At 31.4% G+C, this 12,834-nt stretch overlaps 1 long non-coding RNA gene across 1 annotated transcript; it reads right to left on the bottom strand.

Annotated features, from left to right (window-relative positions):
* Nucleotides 1-684: 684 nt before the first annotated feature.
* Nucleotides 685-12,491, bottom strand: LOC122524607. Its single transcript, XR_006305586.1, has 4 exons — nt 12,235-12,491; nt 11,711-11,963; nt 3,316-3,550; nt 685-724 (listed from the first exon to the last, which is right to left on the bottom strand). It is a non-coding gene; the product is annotated as an uncharacterized LOC122524607 (long non-coding RNA).
* Between the last annotated feature and the right edge of the window lie 343 nt (nt 12,492-12,834).

The raw sequence follows: 12,834 nt of genomic DNA, 5'->3' as shown, positions 1-12,834 counted from the left end.
AGTATTATATAAAAGTATACTTTTTTTTATACTATTTCGTAATTGTACATCTACATTGTATACAGTAGTATACCCATTAAAAAAAAGTTGCAAAATAATAACCATAAAAAAACTAGTTACATTGAAATATCACTAACAAACAATTGCACTAATATCAAAAAAAATCATAATTTGAACAAACCAATAACTAAAGTTACAATTTACAAGTATCCCACTTGTAACTAAAATGATTACGTTAAATAAATCATATAACTCGAAACATTATCGATAAAAGAAAAGAAAAATATCAAAAATACACTAATCCAATCATACTATATGCATAATACTTAAATTCAAAGTATTACCTTCATGAAAACATATCGTATAAAATTCGTACTCTCAAAATTCCAGGAGTTAATCTAAGCAAACTTTGAAGAAATGGGAAGAAGTGAAGCTTCGTTTTAGTCGAAGAACACGTGGAATGGAATACGGTATCAGAAAAGGAAATAAAAAGTGGTAGTGGTGGTAGTGGTAGTATCTTGCGTAGCAAAAGGGGTTGGTTGTTGCTGATGGTATAAGTCTTACAAAACCGGGAAGATAAAAGAAGTCACCCTGTGAATAGCAGAGAAAGTCTCCCTTCTACCTTTTACCTTAACCCTCAGCCTTACACTCACCCTTACCTTCACCCCTTTTCTCCCCTTTTTCTTCTCTCAGCTGTATTCGCATTCTCCGCATACTTGAGTACCTTTCGACGCGAAGCAAAAAGAATAAAAAGAGTAAGAGAGAAAACACATAGGCATAGAGAAGGAAAGAAAGAAAGAAAGAAAGAGAAAGAGAGAGAGAGAGAGAGAGAAAGAGAATTTCTTCCATGGCATTGGCGAATGGCGAATCGTCGAAGGCAGCCTTCAACCGAAATTCAATTTCGGCATCGAGTTGCTTTCTAATTCGAATTTGAGGTCTCGTATGGAACGTGCTCGAAAGAAGAACGCTACGGGGTTTAAAGAGAGAGAAAGAGAGAATTAGAATAAGAGAGAGAGAGAGAGAGATACATACACATATATAAGTGTACATATATACATACACACGTACATACACACATACGTGCGTATATATACACAGACATGTGTATACTGTAGGATTTATTCGACTCGAATTTGAAGAGAGAGAGAGAGGGGGGGGATAAGAGAGAGAGAGAGAGTGAGAACGGGGTGGAAATGTTCGGTGTCCCGCAAACGCGAACCGAAAGTGCAAAACTATGGAGACTTACGAGGCGAGAAGCGGATTTATGGAGAGGTGGAAGAGAAAGAGAGAAAAGATGAGGGGGTGGGGAAAGGTGGTGGTGGGGTGATGTGGGGTGGAAGAAGAGAGAGAGAAAGAGATTCGCGTGCTACTTGACTACTTCTCTCGCTACATATACATACACACACGTAGATGTATTATATATGTGTGTAGTATAAGGGGAGACCAAAAACATTTCAAATTCGCATCAAGCCCAACCACTGTGCACTTTCCTATAACCCCACCCTTCCCCCCTCTCCTCCCCCTCCCCCCATCAGCCACCACCAACCAGCCCAGTCCCATTTCCATCCCAACACACCACTTTTGCTGTCCCACTCAACCCAACGAGCTCTCCCGATAATTCTAAACTTCTCCAATTACTCTTTCTCGCATTCCAATGTGTACACCGGTGTGGTATCTCCCTCTCATATGGTTTAAACGCCAAAAAGAGAAAAATTATTTGAGAATAGCAAAAATTCGATAGAAATTTACATTGGTTTGTGGTTTTTTCTCTCTTTTTCTTTCCTTTTTTTTGTTATATCAGATAAATATTATTAATAAGTTAGATACCTTTATTATATTGTATTACTATCTTTGATGCTTAGTAGGGTGTAAATAAAATAATAATTAAAAAAAAAATTGTTGGGATACTTATAAATAGGGTATTAAGATAAACAAATAATACTCTAATAATTTAATTATGATAATACGTTTTTGTGCTATCGTAAAAATAAATCGTGTGTATCGTTTGATATATATTTTAATTGAAATACGTGTAAAAATATAGACGGATAACGGTGTCTATATAGAAAAATAAATGAAATTTATGATAACACATGTATTAAAGGATACATATATATATATATATATATCTAAATACACGTGTTTCGCATACAAGTAAAACATTTAAAATTCTAGACTTTATATCGTATTGATCACGGATTGAAATTGTAAATTTGCCCTCGCCATAAATAAGTTGCACCGAGTAAAAAAAGAAAAAAGAAGAAGATATATATATATGTATATGTATGTGCACATGTATATGCACATGTATATGCACATCTACATATACATAAAGATACTAAAGACGAAAGCTATTCTCGCTCTCGTAGAAAACATAAATAACAGCATGGTCCAACCATTCATATCGATTTATGGTTTATCTAAGTGTTCGGTATACTAAACCCCGAGCTCTAAATTCTCTAGATCGATATTTCTTACTATTTTCTTCGCTAAAAAAAAACTATACCTATGTGTTCTATTTTTTTCTATTTTTTTTTTTTATCGTCTTATTACAATTCCAACATAATTCGATTAATACAAATATCGAATATAAAACGTTACAATATTTATAATAAATAAAAAAAATCAAATATACTTTCCCCCCTCCCCCACATAAATAATAATAAAAATATCGTTAACGAGTGAACGATATATTAATAAAAATTCGTATCCATATAAAACAAGTAGTCGTGCTACGATTGTCTCTGTACATTTAACCGAAGCATTTTAATAAACGTCCAAAATGATCCATCACCCCCGCATACACGCTGTTTTAATGATGGTGGGGCGATGGTGCTAGTCATGAATATAACAGTGTCTTCTTGGTCGTTGTGTACAATATTACGCTTGTGTTTCCAACGCTCTATATACAGTATACAACACCGTTGACAATATTGCACAATTAAAGCAGCGCTTTATGCCGGTACCTCATCGTTCGGTTTCAACCCCCAAAATTTCACCATAGATTAATAAACCTACTACTGAACCATATTTATTAGTCTTTTACTAATAATAATATCAATAGATACGCTAATAATAATGGATAATACTTATTGACGATAGTATACAAAACTAAAGTGTGCATTAGGGGGACAATTTGATTTCCCAAATTGTGAAAAGTGCACAGTTGCAAAATATTGTTTTCAATTGAAGTTGACTTCTTCTGCTAATTTAACGTGCATACCACAGTATTTCATTATTATCTTCATATTATGTATAATAATACGTATTAATTATATTATACGAATATGATAAAATATCATTATTAAAACTTACCAATAAGTTTGCCGAATTGTGCCGGTGGCTTCCATTCAGGATAATGTCGTGGAAATCGTGCTCTCGACCAATAAGTTCTCAGAGTGATCTTATACAAAGCTAACTTGTCTTGCCTATCCTGCCTTTCTTGTCTATCTTGCATAGACGATCCGCATTGGGCAACTACCAATAATATATTGGAGCCCAATAAAAATGTTGATAGCAATGGCCATCGTATCCAAATCCCACGAAACATCTGTTGAAAATTAATAAATAAAAATGGTCAGATATTATACATGGTTTCTTTTCTTTTTTTATTTTATTTACTTTTGTATCTTTCTGATACCTCCTCCTCCTCCTCCCCATCTCTCGAAATTGATTATTAATAATAATATTCGTAATATTTGCGAATCAATTAAACATTGATCATTTTTTAAATAAATGAATTACTACTAATACTACTACTGTTTCATATATATATATTATATAATTATATTAACAAATAAATATATAAAATATACATTTTTGTAAATATTTATTAAATTCTATTAAACTAAAAAAAAAAATAAATCCAATGGAATAAAAATGTTTCTCTCAGCTCTTTATTTATTTCGTTAATAATTATTTTCATATAATCTAAATATGTGTGAGAAAAGTTTTGTCTTTGAAAACTTAAGAGTAGATTTTTGTTTGATACGTCATAGATAACTATAGTCTATCGAATAAGAAGCACGACCGTTAATTTACCTAACGAGCTGTCGTCCATTAAAACTCCATAGCGTGCCAAGTTAACGTGTGGATTCGAACTATCGATTTTCTTGGCACGAAGCCCACTTTGTCAGTATCTCCCCCTCCACCTCCCACCCCCACCTCCTCCCCTATCCTACACCCATTCTAAGTTTCTTCCTTTTAGATTTAATATTCAATAGATATCAAACATATTAAGAGACCACCTAATTAACCTTAAATAATATAATAGATCGTATTGAGATGACAACATTTTGTATGCAGTTTTTCCCCTGTGGTACACGTTACCTGGTCAACATTATTTTACCATATACGAGAAACATCGTTAAATTTTATCAAATAATTATTGTTATAATTGTTTGTTAATTTTTTGTTAAACAAAAATCTATGCGAATGAATACGTTGACTTTATTTTCTTCGTTTCTTAATATTTCTTCCTCCACCTTCCCCCTCCCCTTTTCCCACCCGCCAATCGAAAGTTTGGAATATTAAAACTTATCCACATTCGATGAAAACCAGACAGTTAAGCGAAATTGATAAATCTTTATTCAACATTTTAACTAGAAACTAAAAATAAATCGAATAATTTGTGCTATAAAACCGATAAATCTCTTCAACGTAATAGAAATGTTTTGGATTCTCTCATAACTTTTATTGGACGTTGTTCATCTATGGTTAAACGAAGCTTGTTTCCAGTCAACATCTCTCCCCCCCCATTGATGGAAAAGGTAAGTGACTTAATAAACTTTTTAATTTCAAATATTCTCTGTTCTTCGAATCGCAATCTATTTTCCCCCCCCCCCCCATTCAAATTACCTTTCATCCATTCTATATTAAGCAATATATTCTCTGTTCTATCGCTATCATCTTTAAATTATTATTATTTTTCTCAAAATCATTCTTCGATAAAGGTTTCGTCGACAGATCAAAAAAAGAAACTTTCCAATTTATATATTTATAATTATTATTATTAAAAATTGTTCATAAAATGCATCTCAAGTTACGAATTCACGAATAAAATCAAAAATAACTAGAATAAAATAGAATAAAATAATTATAAGCGTGTATATGGAGAGAAAAAACTTCATTAATCAAAATTTAACAATAATTAATAAAAAAGGAAAAATAACAATTTCCAATTATTTTCCACTTATCAGTTAAACACGCGACTGTTGACAAACAACGAAACGAAATAACTCTGTACGTGTTAATAGATACATACAGGATATTAAAAAATAAAAAATAGTAGACAGAGAGAGAGAGAGAGAGTGAGTGAGAGAGAGAGAGAGAGTGAGTGAGAGAGAGAGAGAGAGAAAATCGATTGGAGAATAATGAAAAGCTCGAGGAAGAGTGGGTTGTTGGACTAGACGCATAAATTTTGCGAGATGATCTTTCTATGGTAAAGAGAGGCAAAAGAGAGAAAAAGAGAAAGAAAAAAAAATAAAAAAAAAAGGGTAATAAAAGAAGAAAAAGAAGAAAGAAAGAAAGCAAGAAAGCAAGAAAGAAAGGAAGAAAAAAAAGTGGTGGGGATCAATCGGTGGGCCGAGCACGAATCACGAGATTAGCCTCGTAGCGGCATAGCAAATGGAACGAATCCCATATCGGAAAAAGTAGTGGGGGGGGTAGTAGGGAACGAGGATTGGCCAGGTAAAGAGCTCATAGGGATCGTGTTCCTCTCTTCGATCGTACGATGCGTGTGTATGCGCCAATATGTATTTGTGTCTATATATTCGTGTGCGTGTACGTATGTATGTTTGTATATATGTATATACGTGCGTGCGTGGGTGTGTATATGTGTGTGTGTACTACGATGCATCGTCACAACGACGCGTCGTGTTTACATATGCAGATTCGCGAGTGTACTCAAAATTCAAATCACATTCAAATCGTTTCCGATCGGACTCTCCCGGTCTAGCGAATCCACCAAATTTCATAGCTCGACGCGAACGACCAACTCTCTCTTTTTTTCCCTCGGTTACTAGTCAACAGAATAAAATAAAATAAAAAAAAAAAAAGAAAGGAAAACGAAACGACTGGAAAGTTTGAATACGCGAATGGGGTTGTCTTATTCGACTGTACTGAACTTTAAGACATTTAACTTACGAATCATATTTATACATCATTTTCTTTTTTATTTAAGTTAGATATATTTTTTTACAATACGAATTTCGTATTGTTTTATTTTTTTTATATTAGGTTATTAGGTATTATTAAATTTTATCGTGCATTTATTATTTTCTTATATTTTATTCAGCTTGAAATGGAGAAACGAGAATGAGAATAATAAAAAAGTAAAAGAAATGAAAACGATGGAATAAGGGAATAAAAGGGAATAGAGGAATAATAAATAAGAAAAAAGATAGGATTAAAGAGAAATGAGAAAAAATAAAAGAATAAAAAAGGCAAGGAAATGAGAAGACAAACAAAAGATTTAAAAAATGAAAAATAATTAGAAGGGATGGAAAGAGAGGATTAGAAAAAAAAAAAAAGAAGAAAAGTAAGAAATATAAGTATAATAATAATAATAATAATAATAATAATAATAATAATAATATCGACGACTTTTCTTATTGGTCGACAACCGACCAATAAAAAGATTCGAATTTCGAGTTTGGCGCCAATTTAATCCACTCGAGTAAGACAAACATGTTGTAATTTAACGAATACTAGACAAACAGCTAGTTAACGAAGCGCATCCAACTGCCAAGTTTACTACTGGGGTCTCCGTAAAAGTTATCGGCCGGGTGGTAGGCTAATTAATCACTTTCCAACAGAAAGAGAAAGCAACAGAATGAAAAAGAATGAGAAATACTGATAGGAAGAAAAACGGACGAAGAACCCTCTCTCTCTTTCTCTCTCTCTCTCTCTCTCTCTCTCTCTCTGTAAAAAAAATAAATCTTTAGAGTTTCGATTTAAATTTTCTTGGCAATCGCGTTAGCCCGCTCTTTGCAAGCATTGACTCTCTGCTTAAATGAAGAAAAAAAAAAGAATTTATTCAATTAGTAAACGGACAACTTCATTCCACGTGTTTTCGTACAAACTTTTGGAAAATTTGAAAAAATACAAGAAGAGAACGAAAATTATTTTCTTTTTACGAGTGCACATTTTTTTTTTGTTTTTTCATTAGAAAGTTACACGAACGTGCAAATCATTATTTTTGCAATGGCTTCTTTTCTTGTTACAGGGGCTACTTCTCTCTCATTTTTTGTTTGTTTTCTTCTTTAATTTTTATTTTCTACTTACTTTTATTTTGTATTTCTTTTTTTTTTTTTTTAACCGAGTAACCGCAGCAGCATCGTTAAAACGGTCGTGGCAACGAGCCACCTTCGTACCAGCTAATTTCCTTCTACCCCCCCCCTTCCCCACCTCTCTCTCTCTTTTTCTTTATCTTTTCCTATTTTTTCTTTTTCACTTTTTTACTCATTTGCTTTTACCCTTTGAAGCTTTCCAATGGTGGATAAGTATTTATGTAAATTTCTATTTCTATATATATATATATTATTTTTAAATAATTAATAAAGTCAATATATTTTTAATCAAACTTTAAAATAAATGCCACACACAAACATATATAAATAAAATATATTATTTGTTAAAATATATAATAGTAATATTTGCAACAATATTATTAATATTTAAAATCTTCGTTTGTATGATAAATTCAATGCAAACCGGGGTAGTCTCGAACAACTGAAAATAAATTAAAAAAAAAAAAAAAAAACAATCTTATTAATCCTAAATATAATATTTAATCGTATTTCATTATTATTCATTAAGAACTATTCACATACGGCGAGTATTATAAATCCCTTTTCGAATATTACTTACCCTCCCACTTCTCCCTCACATCATCCCCACAATGACCTAATTCCGCAGACGTGATATTTTCTTATTAAATTAAAGAATAACGCTCGGGAAACAAAGTTTCCAATGTGTATTCACCAACCGTTCACTAGCTGTTAATATTCAAGGATAGAAAATGGTGCTGGATTGCTGCTTACAATCGACTACAGAGAAAATTATACGAAAATATTCAATATTTGTGATACAGTTAAAATATATAACTTCTTTTTTTGAATAACTCGCCATATTTAAATCTAGTTGACAAATAAAGTATTAAGAAAGAACAAGAAAACTGAAATAGTTCAAGGTTTTTTTTTTAACGTGCAAAGAAGTGCTATTCTTGAAAAAGTACGATTAGAAACGTATTCTTTGTAAAATGTGTAAATGTATGTAATATTCTATCTCTCTCTCTTTTTTTCTTTTTGTAGGCGTGTGGGTTGGAGTATGTGTGTGTATGTGTGTGTGTGTATGAGTGTCAACGTATGAAAAGAACATCTCGTTCAGAAAGCTTTCGCGACCGTTTCAATGCATTCTAGGAAGAAAACGATTTCCTAGAAACATGAAGCTATAGTAAAATATAAAATACGTTAAAGTTGTGTGTTATATCAGTGTGTTATATGTGTGTGTGTATGTTGTCTGATGCGCGTGGTTGGTATGGAAAAAAAGAAATTGTAAAAAGAGATTTGTAAAAAGTAGAATATAAAGTGTCGAGGTTCCAAATAGGAACGAAAAAAATATCCGAGGACAAATATGCATTGTGATTGGTGGTGGTGGTGGTGGTTCTCTTCAGAAGTTTTTGCGACGTCGTTTCTAAAGATCTTAAAAAATAAAAATAAAAAAAAATGAAATAAAAAACAAGTGAAAAAGAAGAGAAGAGAGAGAGAACCCCCTTTTTTGACGATGCGTTACGATTTAGGGTTGAAACATTTCTAAGAAATAAATCATCAATATCAAACATTATTTAATTAACATTTAAGAAAGGAAAAATATATATATACTTTTGGATAATATATTTATTAAAAATTACAACAACAACAATTAACAAATGTTGTTAACAAACGAAAAATGTCAATTTTTAGGTAGATCACATTTCTGAAATTGTTGTAAACGATTGTTACATATATACATTGTGTATACATGTTAAATAAATGATAATATTTTTAAATATACGTATTATGTATAATCATGATAAAAAAATCCGATAACAGATATTCATATACTTGAATTTAAGACTGAATATTCAGGTACCACCCCCCTCCCTCCCACCTTTCCTCCCTAGATTTGAATCTAGACTCGGATTTCAAATTATAACGAGTAATTTGAGTATTTAGATATTTAGATAGAAAGAGCGTTACTTTGTATACGTAGTTATATGTATATATATATATATATATATACACATACATAGATGCTCGTTACTTATTTGACTAAATTTTCGTTTCGTTCTAACTAGAAACGACAGCCGAGTTTGTCGAGTTTCATCGAGCAACAAGTTGTAAAATACGCATTCGGGCGTAAGTAATGAAATACGTGTATGCGTGCGCATTTCTCTCTGAAAATAGATCTGTAGTTTTTTTTCTCGAAAGAAAAATAAAAATATATACGTATATATATATATAAAACAGAAAATTTTCTTTATTCTTTATCGATACGTTATATTGATAACGGATATTTATAAACGTAAACAATTGAATTTATTTTTGTACACCCCTTCACAAATATGTAATACCTAAAAAACATTGCGAAATGATTAAACAATATGACTGTAAAAATATGAATAATTAAATAAATAATATTAGGATTAGAGTCTTAATAGTAATGTTATAAATTTATTTGAAAATAATGAAATATATATATCTGGATTAATAATTTGTCTTGTTTCATAAAATAATAGAAGAAAATTGAATAAAATTGAATAAAATTACTCGAATTTAAGCTGTAAAAGTAAATTTGACAAATTTTATATCATCAAATTTATGATATAAGGTTATGTATAAAATATTATAGTTTACTTTGTATATGTATGAGTGTGTGTGTGGTAAAAACAAATTGTTAATCCTAATTTTAACATAACAAATGTAAGAGTATATATATATATATATCATTAGATCATGATATTATCTGAAAAAATAAAAAAAAAAACATTATTTCCTTCCTCGAAGTACAAATAAAAAAGCCGCCATATTGTTTTCTGTCGCGACTTACATAGTCGAGATATTTCGTAACGATGTTTACTCAAGAAAAACAAACTGATTAACTTTAAAACTAGAAGTTACCTGCACTTTGGAATGATGACGAGAGAACAAAAAAGAAAAAAAAAAGAAAAAATACGGGGAAAAGTTGTCTCCCTAAACAAAATGAAAGTTTTTCTACTACCTTTATCCGATAATAATTAAATAAAAACGTAAAGATAATTAAACCAACTTTGTTTTCTCATTTGTATTAAAGTAGAATTTTCAACAACAACAACAAAAGAAATAAAGATATAATTCTTCGATAAATAATTCTTGAATTTTTTTTTTCACAAAAACTCGGGTAAATGTTTTTAAATAATTTTCTAAGAATAAAATCTATCGAATGTTAAACAAAATGAATGTTAAAAATTATTGAGAAAAAAAAAGTAATTGATTGTTTAAAATCATCTGTATAAATTGTCGAAGTACTCGCGTTATTAATAAAAATTTTGACAATATTTATTGGCCAATTCGAATATATTCAAATGACACATAGGTGTATACGAAATATCATAAAAGAAACGAGAGATGAAAAATATTCGATTTCGATATTTCGACATTACGAATTTTCAAGAAACTTTTTCGTTCTGCAAAGTCTTCTTATACTACGACAGAGAAAACTTCGTTTCTTTTTATATGGAAACTGAAAGAGAAACGGGAGAAAGAATATATTGCCTTTTTTGTTTTATTTTCCAACGAAATTTTAAACATTTTCATCGTTCAATATTCCATTTTGTGTTCGTACAAATTTTCTTTTTAAAGAAGAAGAAGAAGAAAAGAAATCAGTAGATCAGTTCGATTCAATGAACAAAAATATGAAATTGTGATACGAAATGAATTATGTTAACGTTAAGATTATTATAAAATAACAATAAAATTAACGTTATTAACGTTATATTAATTTAGTTATATTAATATTTAATTATAATTAAGTTCATTTAACGTTAAGATTATCATCGAAGTATTTAATCCTAATCTGTATTACTCTTGCTTCTAATGAGAATACAAGAAAAGGTTCGTGGAAAAACCATGACGTGTGTTTTCACTCTAACAACAGGTGCGGCTGTGACAAAAACAAAAAAATCAAATGAAACTAACAGAAGCTTCATCTGTATATATTAATACGTTTCACAAAATATTCACATTTGCTCAAATAAAATTTTATGATTTTATCGAGGAGTAATATATAATAATAACTTCATCAAAAAAATTCATCAAAAAGAAAAAACCATTGATTCGATAAATGTACTTAAATAACAATTAGTTTTATCAACGATAACAGATAATTGATATTAATAATTATCAATTCGCGTGACATACAAATGAAATTGATTTATTGGCAAGTACATCGATGTGTGAAGAAAAAAAAAAAAAGAAAAAAAGAATTGTAAAAAATCTGGCAAATTTTCAATTCCGAATAAAACGGATAAAAAACTGTTAGATCGTTGCATAATCTAACTTTAACGAACGTTACTGAATTTCGTTGTGAACGATAAAACGAGTATCATTCTTCAATTGGCTAAAAACAAAATCAAAGATAATATAATAAATCAAAATTCAGTATATCGAATAAAATATCATAATATATTTACCTCGTTGTCAAAAGGGGAATATAAATGTCCACCAGAAGTAACACGATTTTTTTTTTTCTATCTTCTTCACGAAGGATACGATGCAAACCGTTAAAGATCGAGATATAATGTAGACAAATAGATAGGCAGATAAAGTAGATAAGTAGAAATAGTAAAACTTAATGACACCTCACATATCACACATTATTTTCGATTGCAACGATTTATTCATCTCTCTCTCTCTCTCTCTCTCTCTCTATCTCTATTTCTATCTCTATAATAATAACAATAAATAATATCAATTCTCTGTCTTAATAAAAACTAAGAAGAAAATAAAAAGAGAGAGAGAGAGATAAAAAAAAATAGGCAAACAGAAAAATAGAAAAATAGTAACGTTAGATAAACGTTAGATAGCTCGTTTTTATGATAATCGAGGATTAAGAGAAAAAAACAAATGGAAAAGGAAGAAAAACGAAATATCGAATCGAAAGAATATTCATAGAGAGAAAGAGAAAAAAGTGATAGACAGAAAGAAGAGATTTCACAAAATTTCCGGTGGCGACGATTTTGTATGTTCCGCGCACGAATTTGGTTTCGTCGTCGGCGACGAACGACGAATACGAAACGAAAAGGAAAAACGGAAACGAATGGGAACGTACGAACGAAGAGAAATAGAGACAGAGAAATTAGAAACGCAACGGGAGCTTCTCACGTTTCACGTTCGAGCACGCGCGCGCGCGCGCGCCACGCACCGCACCGCACCGCACCGCACCGCAACGCAACGCAACGCAACGCACCGCAACGCAACGCAACGCAACGCAACGTACCGCACGCGCTGCACTGCACGCACCGCACGCACCGCCGCACTACCGCGCACGCACGATTATAAAATTTCGTATACGAGTGAGAGAAAGATAGAGAGGGAGAGAGACAGATTAAGAGTAAGAGAAGATAGAGAAGACGATTTAAAAAAAAAAATATTTATTATTTGACGACACGCGAATCCTCTCTGTTCAAGGGTTAACACGATACTGCGAGAAACGCGCCGAGCGCCGCGTTTGCCCGCTCTCGTTTACCGAACTTACCCACCCTTCACATCCCAACCCCCTTCCCCCCACCACTTCTACGACGACAACCTATCGCGC

The sequence above is a fragment of the Polistes fuscatus genome, unplaced genomic scaffold, assembly GCF_010416935.1.
Source record: "Polistes fuscatus isolate 324 unplaced genomic scaffold, CU_Pfus_HIC Scaffold8, whole genome shotgun sequence".
In the NCBI taxonomy this organism is placed as follows: domain Eukaryota; kingdom Metazoa; phylum Arthropoda; class Insecta; order Hymenoptera; family Vespidae; genus Polistes; species Polistes fuscatus.
This window is presented reverse-complemented; position numbering and strand designations above follow the sequence as displayed.